The following is a 17,857-nucleotide window of genomic DNA, read 5'->3' as shown; positions in this document are numbered from 1 at the left end:
TGGTCCATGATGGGTGAAGTAGTAACATTAACATCAAAACTGTGCTTTGACAATGTCCTGTTTGCACTCTGTTTCCTCAGATAAGTTCTTTTTTTCCCTCATGCTTTACAGAGGAAATGCTTCTCTTTGCTTTTACTTTCTCCTTCTTCAGAGATTCAGGAATCAGATCGGTCTGAATCAAATTAGAACCTCTTAAAAGGGCAATCAAGCATATCAGATAGGTATGGTTGACTACATTTGTCAAAATATGATGCAGAATATTTTAAAGTTGATGGTGGAAAAATGTTATGCTTTTAAGTAATTACCCTAGTTTGTATAATGTTGTACTTTAGAAAGCCTGAGAAGAAAACTAAAGAGTTAAGAAGAGGTCGGATTCTTTGTTCCTTTGCAATGGGAATGCATCATTAACAGAAAAAGTTTGAGAAGCACCTATTTACTTAAAAAGATATTTAGGATTTAAATTATATATAATTTCAGAGATCTTTTCTCCTGTATAGTTACTGGTCACAGATCATTATCTCCAGGAGTGTAAATCAGGCATCCTCCATTATCATTTTCTCAGGGTTGCTTGGGTTTAGCTCCTCCATTATATCTGCTGTATATCGGAAATCATCAGTGTTAACATAATAAATGTCTGCGGTGATGTTGTAAATAACGATCATTACCTGACGTTTCTTTCTGTACCAAATATAATGGTTCTTGTTGGTTATGAACTCCAACAGCAGTACATACAGTAGTTAAGGTCATGGGTTATGGAGACACATATTTGGGTCATAATAATAGAAGCATTCCATTATTAGATGGAAGCAGTATAAATGAGGTTAGGTTAAAGCAGGTCCTGAAGGCGAATGTAAGTTGCATGTGCAAATGTACTGATGCTCATGGGACATCTTTCTGCTATATGCCTTTTTCCATCTCGAACAAACATATGGCCCCATGGGGGTTCCCTATTATCAGTTGACTGAGGAAGGAATCATTTAGGTCTGGTTTATGGAGAGTTTTCGGCAATATGCTGGCACTACCCCAAAGTAAACAGTTACAGTCCTATAGCCCTACTCTGGGGTGTCCCTAAAGGCAGTGGTAAGGGAAAGAACTTCTAGCAGTGTACTTGGTTGTTCAAGTACACTTGCTTAGAAAGACAGAAGGTAAGAGATATGGTTATACAACAATTCATGGACTGTGGCTATTGGTTTGCCTAGATGGTCAGGAACTTGGAAGGAGCTCAATTGGAAAATTAGTGACAAAGAGGTCTTGGGAAGTTACTGGTCACAGGTCATTATCTCCAAGAGTGTCAATCAGGCATCCTCTGATTGGGGGTGGAGCTCTGTGAATATGCATCAAAGGGCAACCTAAACAGAAAAGGCTCAATTATCAGGTGTACAAATAGCGTGTCTTATGGATACCAGTGGATACCCCTATCCTTGCCCAGTTGGCTCTATGCACAAAGTGGGCAGAGAAGTATGGGCGGAGATTACAAATGGGCTCAACAACACAAACTCCTCTTCACTAAGGCTGATTTGGCTTCAGCCGCTGCTGAAGATATGTCCTACGAACAGCAGAGAATGACAGTGAGCTCCCAATATGGTACTGCTCCCTGATGGGCTTAACCAAGCACCTGGTTGATTCCATTGGGCTAATTCTATCATGTAAGGGCCAGCACCAGCGTTTTGTTCTCATTGGAATAGATGTTTACTCTAGAAGTAGCTTTGCCTTAACTTCCTTCAGTGCTTCTGCCAATACTACCTTCTACAGACTTACAGATGCCATGATCACCATACGACATTGCTTTCGACAGAGGACCTCATTTCACAAGAAGTTAAGTGCAGCAGTGGGCTCACACTCGTGTAACTCACTGGTCTTACTAGGTTTCCTACCACTCTGAAGCAGGTGGCCTGATAGTAAAAGAGTAGAATGACCTTTTGAGACTGGTTACAGTGCCAACCGGATGTACACAGCATGCAAGACTGAAGGAATAGCCTCCAAGATGCATTATCTTCTCTAAACCAGTGAGTAATAGATGGTACTCTCTCTCCCATAGGTAGGATTTACATTCTAGGAATCAAGAGGTGGAAATGCAAACGGTTTCTCTTATTATCATCCTTAGTGATAAACTAGTGGAATTTTTGCTACCTGTCCCTGCTCTGCTGGTCTAGAGGTCTTAGTCTCCAAGAGAGTGGATATGGCAATGGTTTCATTAAACTGGAAGTGAGAACCTGACAGGTTTGCATGCAGTTTTGTGGCAAAATGCACCAGCTCTTGCGCAGGTTATAGGCATCATTGGAGTCGGAGTCTTGGAGGCAGTGAGAGGCTAGCATCGGCTCCAGTTCATCCTAATAGATTCCAGCTTATTCTCATGGATGTCGTTTGTCCTTGCTCTCCCTTACTCCATGTCCATCTTTTCTTTCCTGAAAACCTGCCCTTCGAACTTCAGGCCCAGCTGTATGTAAATGGTTCAGTCAGTTCCTATAATCATGTAAGGTCAAGTATGTATGGCTCCTGGTGATTTTGCTTCTCTGATAGAGCCCCAACTAACTGATTAGGTTAGAATCCAATATCTTTCTCTAGCTGTAAATACAATAGTAGGCAAATCTCTATAAGCAAATTTCTTCATCTATAACATGGGGATAATACTAACTACCATATAGGAGTGTTGTGAAGATTATATGAGCCAAGAGCTGAGTACTCTGCCGGGCATACAGGAAGTATTCAATTAATGGTTACTACTACCTACAAAACTTGACTTTGACTCAATATAATTTTCCATAGTATTATGGGGTTTGAGGACTGGCAGAGATTTTGAGAAATTATCTGAACCAGTAACTTGCCCTAAAAAGGCCAAAACTCCCAGTCATTTTTAGGGTAGATATCTTATTCTTGCTAGTTTAATGTCACTAAACTATAATATCTAGTTTTATTTATAAGATATATACTGGAGAGAAATTCATTCAACTGTCATTACTTCTGAGAGAGGGGTTTTAAAACCAAATATTAGATTTTACAATTCAAATAAATACTATTCTTCAAATAAATCTTTCTGAGTCTGTTTCCTTCTTCAATAAAAAAAAATTATCACAAAAGTCCCTTCTAATTCTAAAATTGTATGAAGATTGGTCAACTGGGAGGCTATTCATTTATGCAGTGAAGATTCCTTTGCTTTTTTCATGCAGAGGCAGGTGTTTCTGCTTGGACATTATCTTCAGAATTGGCTTTATGAGGTCAATCCAGAGAACAAGTCTCACTACATTATATCCAAACTTTGTGTCTCGAATGGAGCTCATGTTATGAGACTTGGCATCAAATGATTTGGGGCTCTTCGCAAAAGCCAGATCTATTGTCTAAGGAAAGAGATGCACCACCATGGAAGATATTCTGATAGATACCTCAAAAATGGGATTACAAAAATCTTTGGGGTAATATCAATGTTATCTTGGGATATTATTAGAATTTAATTTCACTATTTTCCTTGGTAAATCAGAGGAAGCAAAGACTTAGCATATGCCCTAAATTGGAATGTGTAAGAGGTTAGGAGGTACAAGTTTAAGTCCTGGTTCCAGCATTTACCAGCTGTATTCCCTCAGGAAGCCACTTTACTTGTGGAAGTTTTGGGAACTTCGTCCGTAATATGGGGATAACGTATCAAACTAGATTTCTCCTAGAATTATTGTGAAGCACAAATACGATAGTAATGTGAGAGCACTTTGCTTGAAAAGCACCCAAGAATATAAGCTGAGGTTGGCACACTATAGGTCAGATTCAGTCTGCTGCCTGTTTCTGCAGAGCCAGTGAGCAAAGAATGGTGCCAATGAATGTGTGTATCAATTTGTTAATAGGGACCGCTAGCTAACTTTGAACCCCAGCTATGAAAAATGTTACCACTCTCCACACCCAAGAATTCCTTTTTTCTTGTTAGTAGGTCTGTATTACAATAGAATTGCACTCAATTATTATTATTACATTTTGAATTTCATCAAAGATTTTATGGAAATTTGTCTTCTCTTTGGCTATATAAACACCAGCATAATATCCTCTCTTTTGCCTCTTGGCCCACAAAGGCTTAAAATGTTTACTATCTGAGTTGCATGGAAAAAGCTTGTTGATCCGTGCTATAAAGTATTGTGCAAAGGGATTGCTAGTATTGATAACAAGCATAGTCCCTGCTCTCAAGCAAAGTTTGCTGTAAACTATTCGTTTGCTTTTCCACCTAGTTATATTAAATCTCTGTTTATACTTTTAATTTGTATAACACAATGTCTCTTACAGATCGCAAAAAGAGAGGGAGAGAATTCTGTTACCTAGATGAATTATCATCTGAATTTTATAGTCTGAATTGCAAAGTTGCAAATCTGTGAAAATTTGAAGAAAAAGAAAAAGAAAATTAAATAATAAAAGAGAATCTGAAGAATCAAACCAGGGGTAGAGATGCTGGCTTATCCCAAGCTCTAAAAGTCCCTCTGAGGGCTTCTGTGATTGGTAGACCCTGGGGGCGGTTCTCAGAAAAAGAGAACCGTATTATACGGGTATTATAATAATGCACCAGGAGGCATCATGTGTGTAGGTGTGAAAGTAGGAGCTTCCTCACTTGCCTCTGAGAGAAAACAATGCAGTTCTAGCTATAGCAGTAATAACGTCTTTACGGGTAGGAAAATCTTTAAAATGAATCAAAATTTGTTTCGTCTGAGCACAATTTCAGATGTGGATGTCTTTATTGGAAATACGAAATACCAAAGTCATCTTCGGGGGCTACAGCTTCCCTTGCATAGGTCCGTGATACACGTTAATATCTTCATTCAAGAAAAAAGAAAAAAAAAAGAAAAAAAATAGGAAAAGAAAGGAAGGGAAAAAGATTTTTCAAATGTGCACTGCCCGTTTTTAACATTTCAAATATTTGTCTCAAGGTATGTCTGGAGTGCCTTTGTTAGAGATTAATTAGGCAGATTCGATTTTCTAAATGATATGAGCCAGAAGAGCAAAGGTGGCGTCTCTCTTCTCCTGGGAAGGGGAGTTGGGGGCAGATGAAAGAGAGAATAACCTTTACCTCATAATTTCCCTTCCCCTCCTCTCTCTGTAAGCCACATTAGTCTCTCAGTAAAGGTACTTGGAGAAACTTGCTAAAATTTTCCCTCATGCTTGAAATTTACTTACCCTGGGTAACAGGAAATGTGGAGTCTTGTGATGTAGATTGTTATACCAGATGGTAATCTTAGCACATGCTATTTATGTAGATCAGCCATGTGTGTGAGTCACCCATTTGAGGCTGACCTCAGCCACTGTGAAATTGGGTTCCATACCGCTGTTATTAATAAATAAAAACGGTACTGATTAGGCATCATTTTGATGCACACTTAATGAGGCCATTCCCTTTACACAGTATTAAATATGAAGTTGTTTTCTTTTTCCAAGTTGTACTTTTTTTTCACCAACTGGCTTCACTGGTCGAGTGCTCCTCCTTAATGGCGAGGGCAAACACAACATTTAACTCACTTGAATTAGATAATTAATATCTGTCACTTGCATCGTACTTGTCATTGACTGCCCTGATTTTCAAGAAAGTTTCTATTCTTATCCAAATTGTCCTCTTCTAGACCCTGTGATTTGAGTTAATATTTTACTGCTGAAGGTGAATTTGAGTGGACTAACACACACTCTCACCTTCTCTCTTTTCAACCACTGGCTGATTTAGCCATGGGAGACAACTTCACATTTCTTACAACTCCAATTATCGGCTGGTTACCCATAAGCCAGGTCGTGAAGGCTGGGCAAAGATAAACTCTTCAAAGTCAGGGTGTATGTTTTCTTTCCTTCCTACCATCCGGTCATTCAGCCTTTCTGCCATTCATCCTCCTGGACTTTCCTTCCCTTCTGCTTCTTTTCCTGGCACTTTTCCCTTCGTGGTGCCTACAGCTGGGTTCTGCACAAAATAGTCAACATCCTTTTGGCTTTGTAACTGTCTACGGATGTTTTCTAACATGACACTTGGCTGTCCTCTTGCTTGAAGGGCTTCCCACTGACGTGCTGTCCTCTCGTTGACATCAGACGCCACTTTCCTGCGTATCCGACTTGCCCTCACACTTCATAGCACCTGAATAATGTGTCTCTTCTTTTTTTTCTTTCCCTTCTTTCCCAGCTGTTGTTTACTTCTACGTGTGGTCAGATATCGAAGTGAGGGGAAGTGCATGGCTGAGATTCTCTGCTCCTGACCTTTCCTTAGCCCAGTTCTCGGTGTTCTTTCGTCCCTTTAGCTATGTCACATTCTTTTCAGACTTTCTTCTGAGAGGACTCAGTGTTTGCCCTGTCTTCTTCCTCTGTCCTCCTTCATCCTGTTTACATCACGAGGGGTCATCCCACCTTCCTGGAATACTTCCTGCTGGTCTCTGAGAGAAATGCCTCCATCGTTTTTTGCTTGGATTCTCTTATCCAAAGATAACATTTCTGACCCAACATTGTTACAGGATAAGGACTCAATAGTTTGTTGGTAATGAGTTTACAGGCATTTTTGTTCCCCTCTGATTATGACCAGAGTCCTTCGTTTTATGACTGAATTTGGATCAGAAAACAAGGGTAGCAGGTCCATAAGGGGTTTTAGTCTGTACAAAGTTCCACTGGAGCAATGTAATGATTAAGGGTACAGAAGAGAAAAATTTCAATGCGAAAAATGAGATATTGGTTCACCTCTTTCCTTTGGGGTTTAGGGTGTAAACTGTTACTGATATTGTGCTGCTAATATTTCTTAGCCCTAATTTTAGGTGATTGTCTGTTTGTTTTAAGTTGCCTCACTGAGTGAGGGCTAGAGCCGTGAGGTCTCTGCGACTCTTCGGAGCAAAAGATCCTTTATCATTGAGGACTTTCTAGGCATAGCGTTCCCCGAGGGTCCAAGCTGTGTCTTGACAGCTCCCCTTCCCTCGCTCCTGTTCTCTCAGAGCAAACAACCCTTCACAGTTTACTAAGATCCAAGCAGGGGCTCATCTGAGATGGTCTCAGCTCCCTGGTGGGAGGGGCAGTCTCTACCCCCAATCAGCACAGACAGCAGGCTTGGGTATCAGGTCAGCTGCAGGACGCAGTTCCAGCCCCCACGACCGACTGTAACATCTGACAAGTAACAAAACCTCTCCTTGCCTTAGATTCCTCGTGCATTCCATGGAATAACATGACACCCAACTCATATAGTGGCCGTGAGGAGGCAATGAGAGAATCATGTAAAGTACCTGGCACCACTAGACAGCAGCTATTTTTATCTATGATCCAGGAGGTAGAACATTCCTGTGCTCTCTCCAGCCTGAAATGGAGATGCCTTTACATCATCCTTCTTGGTTATTCTTAATGACTCTTGCCATCTGACTTTTAAATGCCCATCGTTAGCTTCCTATTAAGACAAGTACCTATAAAACAAGATGAATAGCAATTACATAAGCCGTCTCTGCAGAGCTTTGGGATCCCAAGATTTTGTCAGAATTTTTAGATCATCAGTGATTAAGGTCACTGAAGAGCAGAGCATTGGAAGTCTAGGTTTATCACTGAAACTAACCAGCACTGCTCTCCTACCTTAAAATGCTAAGGCCTTACCATCATACACGATGCCTAGGTAGTAAGATACAGGTGAACTTTAAGAAGTCAGGACTGGAGTCAGGAGTTGTAGGTTTCAGGGTCAGCTCTTCCAGCTCTAATATCCTGTAATCCGTGATGATGAGCTCCTTACCTAGATTCAAAACTCCTTGAAGGGCTTATTGATTCTGGAAGGAGGAAGTTGGTGGTTAGAATGTATACTGATCTGAAATCAAATCAATTTCTATATTGCTTCCTGGGCTTTTCGGGAAATTCCACTCCTGTCTGAAAATGAACTAGTCTCTCCAAAAGAGTGAGCCTTACTGTAATCTCTACTTGCAGCAAGCATCTAGCTAGTGTCTCCCAGATCTCTTGTACAAAGCTCACACTTCATAGAAGGGACATGCATACTGATTCCAAAGTCATAATAGTCTAGATAAGGAGATAAACAGTTCAATCTTGAAACACAAAGAGCACCCATTATACAGCAATTTATGAGGGGAGAGAGATTGTACTCTCTCCCCTCAATTTTCTTTAATGCACAGAGTAAAGACTCCAGCCTGAGTTGTTTTGTCCTTTTCTGAAGTCCTTAACTTCATTTATTTACTTAAACTCCTAAACATCCTATCTATAAGATGCTGTAGGAAATAAAAATTAGAAAATTCTTGAATATGATTATTATAAAGGCCCATTTTCAAAGATCATGATTTGTTAGTCTAAGATTCTATGACTACAGTTATCAACATGATGGTTGATCAACGTGATGGCCCCATTAGAAAATGCCAAGAATTCAAAGACACTTGTGTGATGAGTCACTGCCATTTAGCTTCTTCCACAAATGGTCTTAACCTAAGCAGGACTCTTAAGTCAACAAGTGGTTGTTGCTAGAAAAAGCATTTGCAATTTAACAGTGAAGTTTTAACTACTTTTCAGTTTCTATTGGTGGTTCTTTAACCTACAGCATAAAATTCAGAGTCTGAAGGACTTAGAGATGGGGCCCAGTCCTTATGCAGTGGGTAAACTCCCTCCACCCTCTACATGGTTGTCCAGCCACTGTTAATACATCAGTGCTGTCCACTAGCAATAGACTGTGAGCAAAAAGTAAAGCCGTATATGTAATTTTAAATTTTCTAATGATCACATTAAAAAGGTAAAAAGAAACAGGTGAAATTAATTTTAACATTGTTTTAACTCAGTAGGTCCAAAACATTATTCCTTCAACATGTAATCATTATAAAGTTATTAATGAGATATTTTACATTCATTTCTTTTTCATACCAAGTCTTGAAAATTCAGGGTATTTTACAATTAAAGCACATCTTAATTTGGACTAGCCACACCTCAAGTACTCAATAGTCACATGTAGTTCGTGGCTACTGTATTGAACAGCACAGATGTACGTAGTCACAAAGGAAAATTATCTTCAATACCCTCTGACCCTCCTCTAGAAACCCATTACACATTTTTTTTTTTTTTTTTTTTTTTGCGGTACGCGGGCCTCTCATTGTCATGGCCTCTCCCGTTGCAGAGCACAGGTTCTGGACGTGCAGGCTCAGCGGCCATGGCTCACAGGCCCAGCTGCTCCGTGGCATGTGGGATCTTCCCGGACCGGGGCACGAACCCGCATCCCCTGCATCGGTAGGCGGACTCTCAACCACTGAGCCACCAGGGAAGCCCCCATTACACTTTTTAACAGCTCTAGGGATCAGAAAGTTCTTCTTGTGTTGCACTGACATCTGCATATTTTCAATTTCTCCCCTTAGTCCTGGTTCTACTGTCTCAATCCTACTTTGAATACTACTGAAATTTCACATTGACTTTCAGTAGTGACAGTATTATCGTCGTAATGTAACCCTGGTTATGCTCAAGTTTTCTCTTCTTAAACCACATTTCTCCATTTTTGAAATTGGATTTTTTTAGATCAGATACAGAATTTTCTATTTAGAGTTATTATCCCCTTGCTAGTTGACTCATCGTTTCAGATCGACCCAGTTTCTTTTGGAACAGAATTCTCGCAACTAACTAATCAGGTATACCTCTCAGTTTCTTGTTATCTAATTATGGAATCAGCTGACTATCAGCATTGTCATTTAATTTGGTGATAAATACATTAACTTGGACAGGGCATTTATGACTTGCTGTGAGAATCATCCTCCCAGGCTAAGTGCTGTCCACAGTCACCCCATATATGTTACAGTCATTTGAACAGTTATAAAGTCACCAGCTAACTGGTCATTTCAGTCCACATTTCTTCATCATCCCCACCAGGACATCATGATTCACCTTGTCCAATGTCCTTCCCAGACAGTCAAGTTCTCAGCTGTCAGAACAGGAAATAAGTTAATACTTCTTGCTTAATTCAGCGAACCCATGGTGAGCTTGATCCAGAACCACATTTTTCTCTCTCCAGGCTTCTGTCACCTTTCATGTCCCTCATAGCTCTTCAAAATAATTGGCAATCGTTCATGGTTCTCATCTTTTGGTTTCCTCATCCCAGGGATCTTGTATAAATTAAGTAGTTGGTCTTCATTCTTTTTCAGCATTCATTCTTTCCTGTTAATATTTTTTCTATTCTTTAGATCTGAAAATTAGTTTCAAACATTCTTGGCATAGGTTATATGACTCAATTTTAAAATCATCGTTACGGTTGGCTTATTGAAACAGGCTCGTTTGCATGTGTGAGTGTGTGTGTGTGTGTGTGTGTGTGTGTGTGTGTGTGTGTGTGTGTGAATTTTCCTATCAGTGCAAGTTTCTGAAGTCAAAAGTGTCTTGTTATCAGAGTGATGAGAAAATATTTACTTCTTGGATCAGAGGAGGAGAGAGAACAAGCTTTTTGCGTAGAAATCATGATTTCCAAGGGTCTGCTAATGTTACTTTCTTTTTCCTTTATCTTTTCCCCCTACTGATTCACTTGTTTTGGCAGCACGGCTTGTTCTACTCTTCTCCTCCTATTATTCCAACTTGCTGCTTCTCTTTAAATTAAAGGGCTAGGCATCAATTTTTTTTTTTTTTTTCCAGTAACACGATCAATGGGTCAAAAGGTTGTTTGTTTGGAAGCACAGAAAAGCAACCCATCAGAGGCCCAGTGGAAGGATATATATTTGTCCAGCTCCTTCTAAAGTTAGGTCCTATGTGTGGTCCAAAGCAGGGTCATATTATCAGCTCATCACTGACTCTACTGTGTTTTAATTTTCTGTTTTGGGGAGTGGCTCACCCACTCTTCTGTGAACTCCTGGATGTCAGGGGCTATATCTTATTAATCTCTGTGTTATCAGCACTTTATGCTTCATAGACATTCCATAAATACTGTGCCATAAATGAAATAGTTAATGAATGAATCACTTATATGACACTCACATGCAACTTCTCCTGGAGTGCTTCTTGTTCTGAAATACTGCTTTGCTAGTCAACCCATTACTATGTTGGATAACTTTAATGACAAAAAGCTTTTCTTTGGTGTTAAGCTAAAACCTATCCTCAGAACTTCCATTTTCCCATAGAAAACATCTTTCCCATGTATTTATTCTAAATATTAAACTGAAGGCTTCAGGCCTGATGAAGATAGCAATTTTGTTTTCAACAGGAAGTACTGTGCTTATTCCTTTGCTTGTTCAACCATCTTCATTCCAGTGGCATTCCAGTGGCAAGTTTCTGGCATGCCAGCCACACAGGTCATCTAGGGAGAAATCCAAATTCCATTTAGACACATTTTGAACTCCTCTAAATATTGTACTTTCTCAGGCTTCCAGGGAGCCAGTGTTTATCACTGGATGAGTACAGTTACAGAGAGATCAAGGACTTAGTTTATTCTGGGTCACATCCATTATAACGGCCTAGTTTAGACCAAGGAGTCCTCTTGTTCCCAAGTACTTTCCTGGGTCTTAGACTGAAATTTTCTGCCACGTTGCCCTCCTTCCCAGGATAAATCCATGTGCCCAGGCTGTGGCTGCTTTTTCTTTATTCTAAAGCAGCAGTGCTGTTTTTCATAGCTCTGATTCTCTCCTGTTTTCACTGCCAGACAATACAGTATGCGGAACCCAGTATCTGACACTCATATTTGGCTCAGAGCTGGTTTGTGAATCACATGTCAGAGCAGAACTTTAAATCTCACATCCAACACAAAGAGAGATGACGCCAGTGCTTTGAAATGTCTTTTAACACAAAATATGTCAATTCAGTGACCCCCCTCCAACCCTGCCCTTTTCTTTCTTCCTTGCATTTTTTTGAGATGTTTAGAAGCTGTGTCATCTTTGTTTGTGAAATCTGATCTTAGGGTAAAAGTATGTCAATATTGTGAAGCTGCCCTAAAAAACACTGCAAGGAACATGAGACCATGATTGTACCAGCTTTGATCATACTGATTCCACTAATTAAAAATTCTACCAAGAAGAGTGCTGTGGAATCCTGTAAACCCTGTGAATTACCTAATAATGATAGAAATATTCAAAGCATTAATGATTGATGAACAGATGTGAAGAGGCAATGCAAACTTATGGGAAACCATTTCTGATGGTGATGTCAGCAAGGAAAAATTTGCAGACATAATTACTAAAAAATTATCAGAGACTTCCTTGTCAAGTATTTTGTATGTTTATAAAGCTGTTGGTGACTCATTTTAGAAGTCTGGGAGACTTATTTGACTTGGAATCAGGATTTTATTATAGCTTAGCTGTTATGTAATAGTTTACTCAGACTGATGGGGAGATATTCTTCCATGTCAACATAACTTGTGTGTGTGCAGTGAGATTTCCTTGTAGTTATTTCAGTAATTCATATCTGAATGTTCTCCCATCTTTTCATGCCTGGAGTATATTCTCCAGTTTACAAAATGGAGCACAAGAGCAGCTGTGAGATGAATTATTCAATAGATTACCACGAACTCTGATAACTATTAAGGACCTACTGCATAGCACAGGGAACTCTACTCAATACTCTGTAATGGCCAATATGGGAAAAGAATCTAAAAAAGAGTGGGTATATGTATGTACATATGAAACTAATTCAACATTGTAAATCAACTATACTCCAATAAACATTTTAAAAAATAAAAAATAAAATAAAAAGATTACCACGAACTCTGATGGTTTAGGGCATTGGCTCAAAGTTGCTTTAGATCCTGAGTTTGGAAATGTCATGTGGAGTGCTGTCTCTAGCATGCCATAAACACAGTATACGAATTTTCTGTCATACATATGTAGGGCTACTCAGCACAGTAAGTCCTCTATGGCTATCCTAAGGTCAATACCACACTTAGTCAAGTTTTACCCACAGACCCTCAAATTCTAATGCTTGAGTGCAGTCATCTGGGTACATCTAATTTTGAGGTTGGCTGGCTATCGTTTGATCAACACCTCTCATCGCTAACTGGAAAGAAGCATTTCATTTGGCATCTCCAATACACTAATAGCAACCAGATAGACGTTGTGTCTGTCTCTTGCCTCAAATTTTAATGATGTTATTGTCTCCAGAACAACTTCAAAAGAAACATAGCCTGAAAAATGTGATGATTTCCAAGAAGGGTTGGGTGTTGTCTTTGCTCTGAAGGGGATAAAGTGGAGATATAATTAAATAGAATAAGCAGAGAGGGCTCCTGTACTCTGCTCTTGGCTCTACAACTGTCTCTCTGCTACTGTACCATTGATACAGTAGCAATAGGTTTTCTGTTTTCTCTATCTATAAGTTTCTTTGTCTATTGACTTAGAGAATCAGCATTTAGCCATAAAGCTATATGAAGTCTGAATATTTGCCTACATGGGTTTATATACAAATATGAGACTTTAAACATTTTTCCATGAATGTATGTTCTTATTTGATATCCTATATGATAGGATATGTGGTATTTCTGTCTCTACAATATAGGTTAACGTGGAGGGCAGCAAGGGTGGACAGATAAGATAGGGGAAGAGAAGAATTTGAAACAGCAGATGAAAAGTAGTAGACTTGCTCCTTAGGGAAAATGAAGGTCAGTAATATATTTTGGATGATAGCTGCATAATTCTTCAACACTAACCACAGAAATGCCTCTGTTTTGTAGTCATGAGTAATGAAGAACATTTCATGATCCAGAAAAGTCACAGAAAGTCACAGTACAAAGGCACTACTTCCTTTTGGCGAGTTTTTAGTTTACAATAAACAACGCTGCTATTTTAATTCCTGAAGCACACATTGTCACGCAAGATGGTCCCAAGAGGAAGGCATTGTGCTTCCTTTTGGCATCTTCTGAAAGTTCTCTAAAGCAATGATGCAGCTCTGCCACTTCATGGTAAGCATCACACATGCTACTAATACCTTGTGGAATTAGGCTGAGTGGTAACAGGGTCCGAGGGTCGCGGGCCAGGACTCTGTATATGGACTCAGAAATCACAGTTAGTTTATAATGGAGAAGGCTGGTTTGGGGAGGTGGAGAGCAGTGCGATCACCATGTTTCAGGAGGCGTGATAGAGTCAAAGTCCAGTCAGGACACCGGCCAAGAAGAGAAGAGGGTAATTGGATCCGTGTTGGGGACAGGCTTCCGTTGCGGGGTGTGCCCATAAATGCAACCCTGCCGGGGAGTGGTTTTTTCTGGTTCCATGTGCCTGTTGCTGCCTCCGCATCTCCAAAGATCCAGAGGCTGAGGAAACTCACTTCTTAGCTCCCCTTTCCTCTTGATCTTTACTGAGAGGGTGGACAACACAAACAATAATCATAAAAATAGTAATTAGCCTCTACTGAGTCCTTGCTATGTGTAAAGCAGTTTACTAAATGGTTAAATGTATGACCTCATTGAATCCTTTCACCAGTCTTTGGAACTTGGTATTATTAATTCCATTTTAAAGATGGGGAAACTGAGGCTTAGAGAGCAGCTTGCCCAAGATCACCAAGCTAGTCAGTGGCAGAACAGAACTCAAACCCAAGCTCTCTGACTCCAGGGCTGAGGCTCTTGAACATGATTCTACATAGCTCCTCACATATGGAATTTGAAAAGGTTGGTGTCAGAGGCAATCGATGTTATTGGTCAAAATGGAGAAAGAAGTTGAAGGGCCTTTGGATTCCAAAGTGCATCTTCCATATAATGTCACCGAGTTCCTGCTTTTTCATTCCCATTGCTGATACTAGAGCATAAGTCACCATCACCTCCTACCTGAACATCTTTGAAAAATATTATCTCTTGCTAATTATAATATCATTATATACTCATTGTAGAAATTATGGAAAATAAAGAGAACAGCAGAAAAAATATCACCTATAATGTCCCTAATTAGAAGTAGATGTATGTTTTATTTTAGCTACTGTTCCATGTGTATTTTAGAGATATACATATATTCATATCCATCCATACATATATGGGTATATATGTATACTTATATCTTATTTTACCTTACCACGTTTCTCATTAACTTAATAAAATAAGCATTTTCCTCAAGTTATTACAAACTCCTGGCAAATGTATTTTCTAATAGACTTTATTATTTTTAGATCAGTTTTAGGTTCATAGCAAAACTGAGCAGAAGGTACAGAGGTTTCCTATAGATCCCCTGTACCCACACATGCACGGCCACCCCTGTTATCAACATCTCCCTCCAGACTGGTACACTGGGTACATTTGATGCACCTACTTTGACATATTATAATCACATGAAGTCCATAGTTTATATTGAGGTTCAATGCTAGTATTGTACATTCTATGGGTTTGGACAAATTTATAATGATATATATCTACCATTGTAGTGCCAAACACAGTAGTTTCACTGGCAAATGTACTTGAATGATTATGGAATATTCCGACCTACCTCTATGATTAGTCCTTGCAGTGATGTCTCACTTTCTACTTAGTATAAATAATTATGTAATAAACATCTTTATGCCTCAAGGATTCTCTGGCAACAACTTCTTATCTGTGCCTCTTATCTGTCTTTTCCGACTTATACCATAATGATAGCAGCGGCCAAACAATTTTCCTCAAAGGCATGCTTTGCTCTGATGCATATGCACAACACTGTCTGTCAAAAGCAATTTCAGTTTTTTAGCCTGGAACAGAAAGTGTCTGGCACTGTTACCGTTGGGCCCAAAGAATTGTAAAGGAGTGAATGAACTGTGTGTATCTTGTATATACCTCTCGTGTTTCCTGAGCACGGAGTCTGTGATATATTTATCTGTGTCCCATATAGTGTCCAGCAAGTTCCATGCGTATATAGGTGCTTAATTACCAAATGAATTGATCTGCGCCTCCTTATTTTCCTTGAGTACAGGAAACTATGAGGTTGTTGTAATTTAGGCTGAAATTAGAATGACAGGTTTCTGGGTTATTGAGTGTCCAATGTTGCTAAACTGATGCTGTATAGGACTCCGGAAATATTAGGATATTTTCTGAAGCACATAGACATGTTAATGTTACAGACTTCATATAACCATGTTATGATAGAACTGTGTGGGATTTTTGTAGGCACTGGGTTTGACCTTTTAATTTCTTGGAGAAGAAAAGAGGGCCAGGGAGGTGCCTGAGGTCACCAGCACTTTCTGTTAGAGCAGGACCAGGAGGGTACGTTTTTGTCCTCTGAATCCAGGCCTCATTGGCTACAACTTTCTGCCTTGGCTTTCCCAGAACAGGAAGATCAGATGAAAACAAAAAGTCTCTGACCAGATGTAAGTACTTGTTTGCATCGGGCTTGGGAAATTGGGTGCAAGTTTCCTTTTGATTTAGTCGCTGTTCTTTAAGAGCTCTTAAATTTATGTCATTGTGTTAAAGTGGATATTTGTATCTAAAAGCCTGTCCCTGATTCCTCAGGGTACTTCAGAGGTCAAATTTCACTACTAAACTACACTTCCGTCAGAATATACTTTTAGGTGCCAGATTCCTTCTAGCTGAGTAATGAACAGTTCTTCAGTATTAAATAATCAGAGTCATTGGATCTTAGAAAAGATCTTAAGACGATTAGCCCCAATGACCTTATTTTATATTCAAGGAAATTGAAAGTTTGAGAGGTCCTGACTTTATGAGCAACCAGGACCAGAAATCTTTCCAAGACAGCATGCAGTTATCATCTTAGTGTAAAGCCTGGAGAAAATGAAGGAGCCTTGGGTCTTGCCCTCATGAGGGTTGTATAATGATGCTACAGCTACTGGTCAGTTCTTTTGCTGGTGAGCACAGAGGAGATATTTCCAAAGATGGACAAGTAGGATTCAGGATTCAGACAATGACTTGACCTGGATGATTCAAAGACGAATGTTAGCGACATCAAAGAGGTTGGTGATGAAGAAGTGAGCTGTTACGAAAATAACCCTGTGCTTTGTCATGGCCTCATTCTCCCGCCAATGTGTTCAGAGATGTCTGGCACTTTCCTTCACTTGGTATCTCCTGCATTTAGGACACTGATCTATATCACAGTAGTGTGTTGAATGAATGAATGGTCTGATGGCTAAGCAAGTATAGATCTGTTATTTTAAATAAGAAGGAAAAGAAATAAAACAAAAAATCAGCAGCACAATAAAAATACCCCAAATACATCTCTGGTAGTAGGTTATAAACATTTCAGATATAAGTATAGGCTTTGTTCACTAAATCTGGCCTGAGAAATTGGACTTCAATTACTTGGTCTGAGAAAAAAGGGAAAGATGAGTAAATCATGGGGTAGAAACCACAGAATCAGTGTGTGAGAGATCACATATGATTCCTCAGGTATGTTTTCTCATGCGTTCATTCATTCATTCATCCATCCATTCATCAAACACCTGTCTAGTGCCATCTGGTGGGATACACAAATGTCAAGATGACCTGCCTTTAAAGAGTTCAGGAATCTACTCCAATGTCCCCCCTTCTTACACTAAATCTGTATGTTCTGTTGCATAAAATGAAATGAGAAAATGCTGAATGGAAAACATCTTAAAGGAAGTTTGGCATTATTCCTTATGTGCTCTTCACAGGGTTATGAGGATGCTGTCTAATTAATTTTTGATTTTGTCTCTAGACCTGGGAATTTGAAAATGATTCTGGAATTTCCTTCAAACAAATTACCTTTCCTCCAAAGGCATTTGTGCATCTCAAGAATGCAGCAAGTGACGGCTGCTCTTCCAGCAGGTCCAATATCATGAACTCTGCAGAAATCCTCACTGTGGCTAGGCACGTTCAGGCTCTCAGTCAGTCCTTTCACGGGCAAAAGCTTATTTGCTCTGCGCCTACATCACCCAGAGATTAGTTAAGCAAACCCACAAACACAACGGTTTGCGTATGAGGTATCATGCTACTTGGAGTGACCTAAGATTTCTAAGCCACTCTGAATGACTACCCAAAATGTAGTAGAGTGAAAGAGTCTTGTAAAACTAACTGGAAGAACTTGGGAGA

This window comes from Delphinus delphis, chromosome 1 (assembly GCF_949987515.2).
Source record: "Delphinus delphis chromosome 1, mDelDel1.2, whole genome shotgun sequence".
In the NCBI taxonomy this organism is placed as follows: domain Eukaryota; kingdom Metazoa; phylum Chordata; class Mammalia; order Artiodactyla; family Delphinidae; genus Delphinus; species Delphinus delphis.
This window is presented reverse-complemented; position numbering follows the sequence as displayed.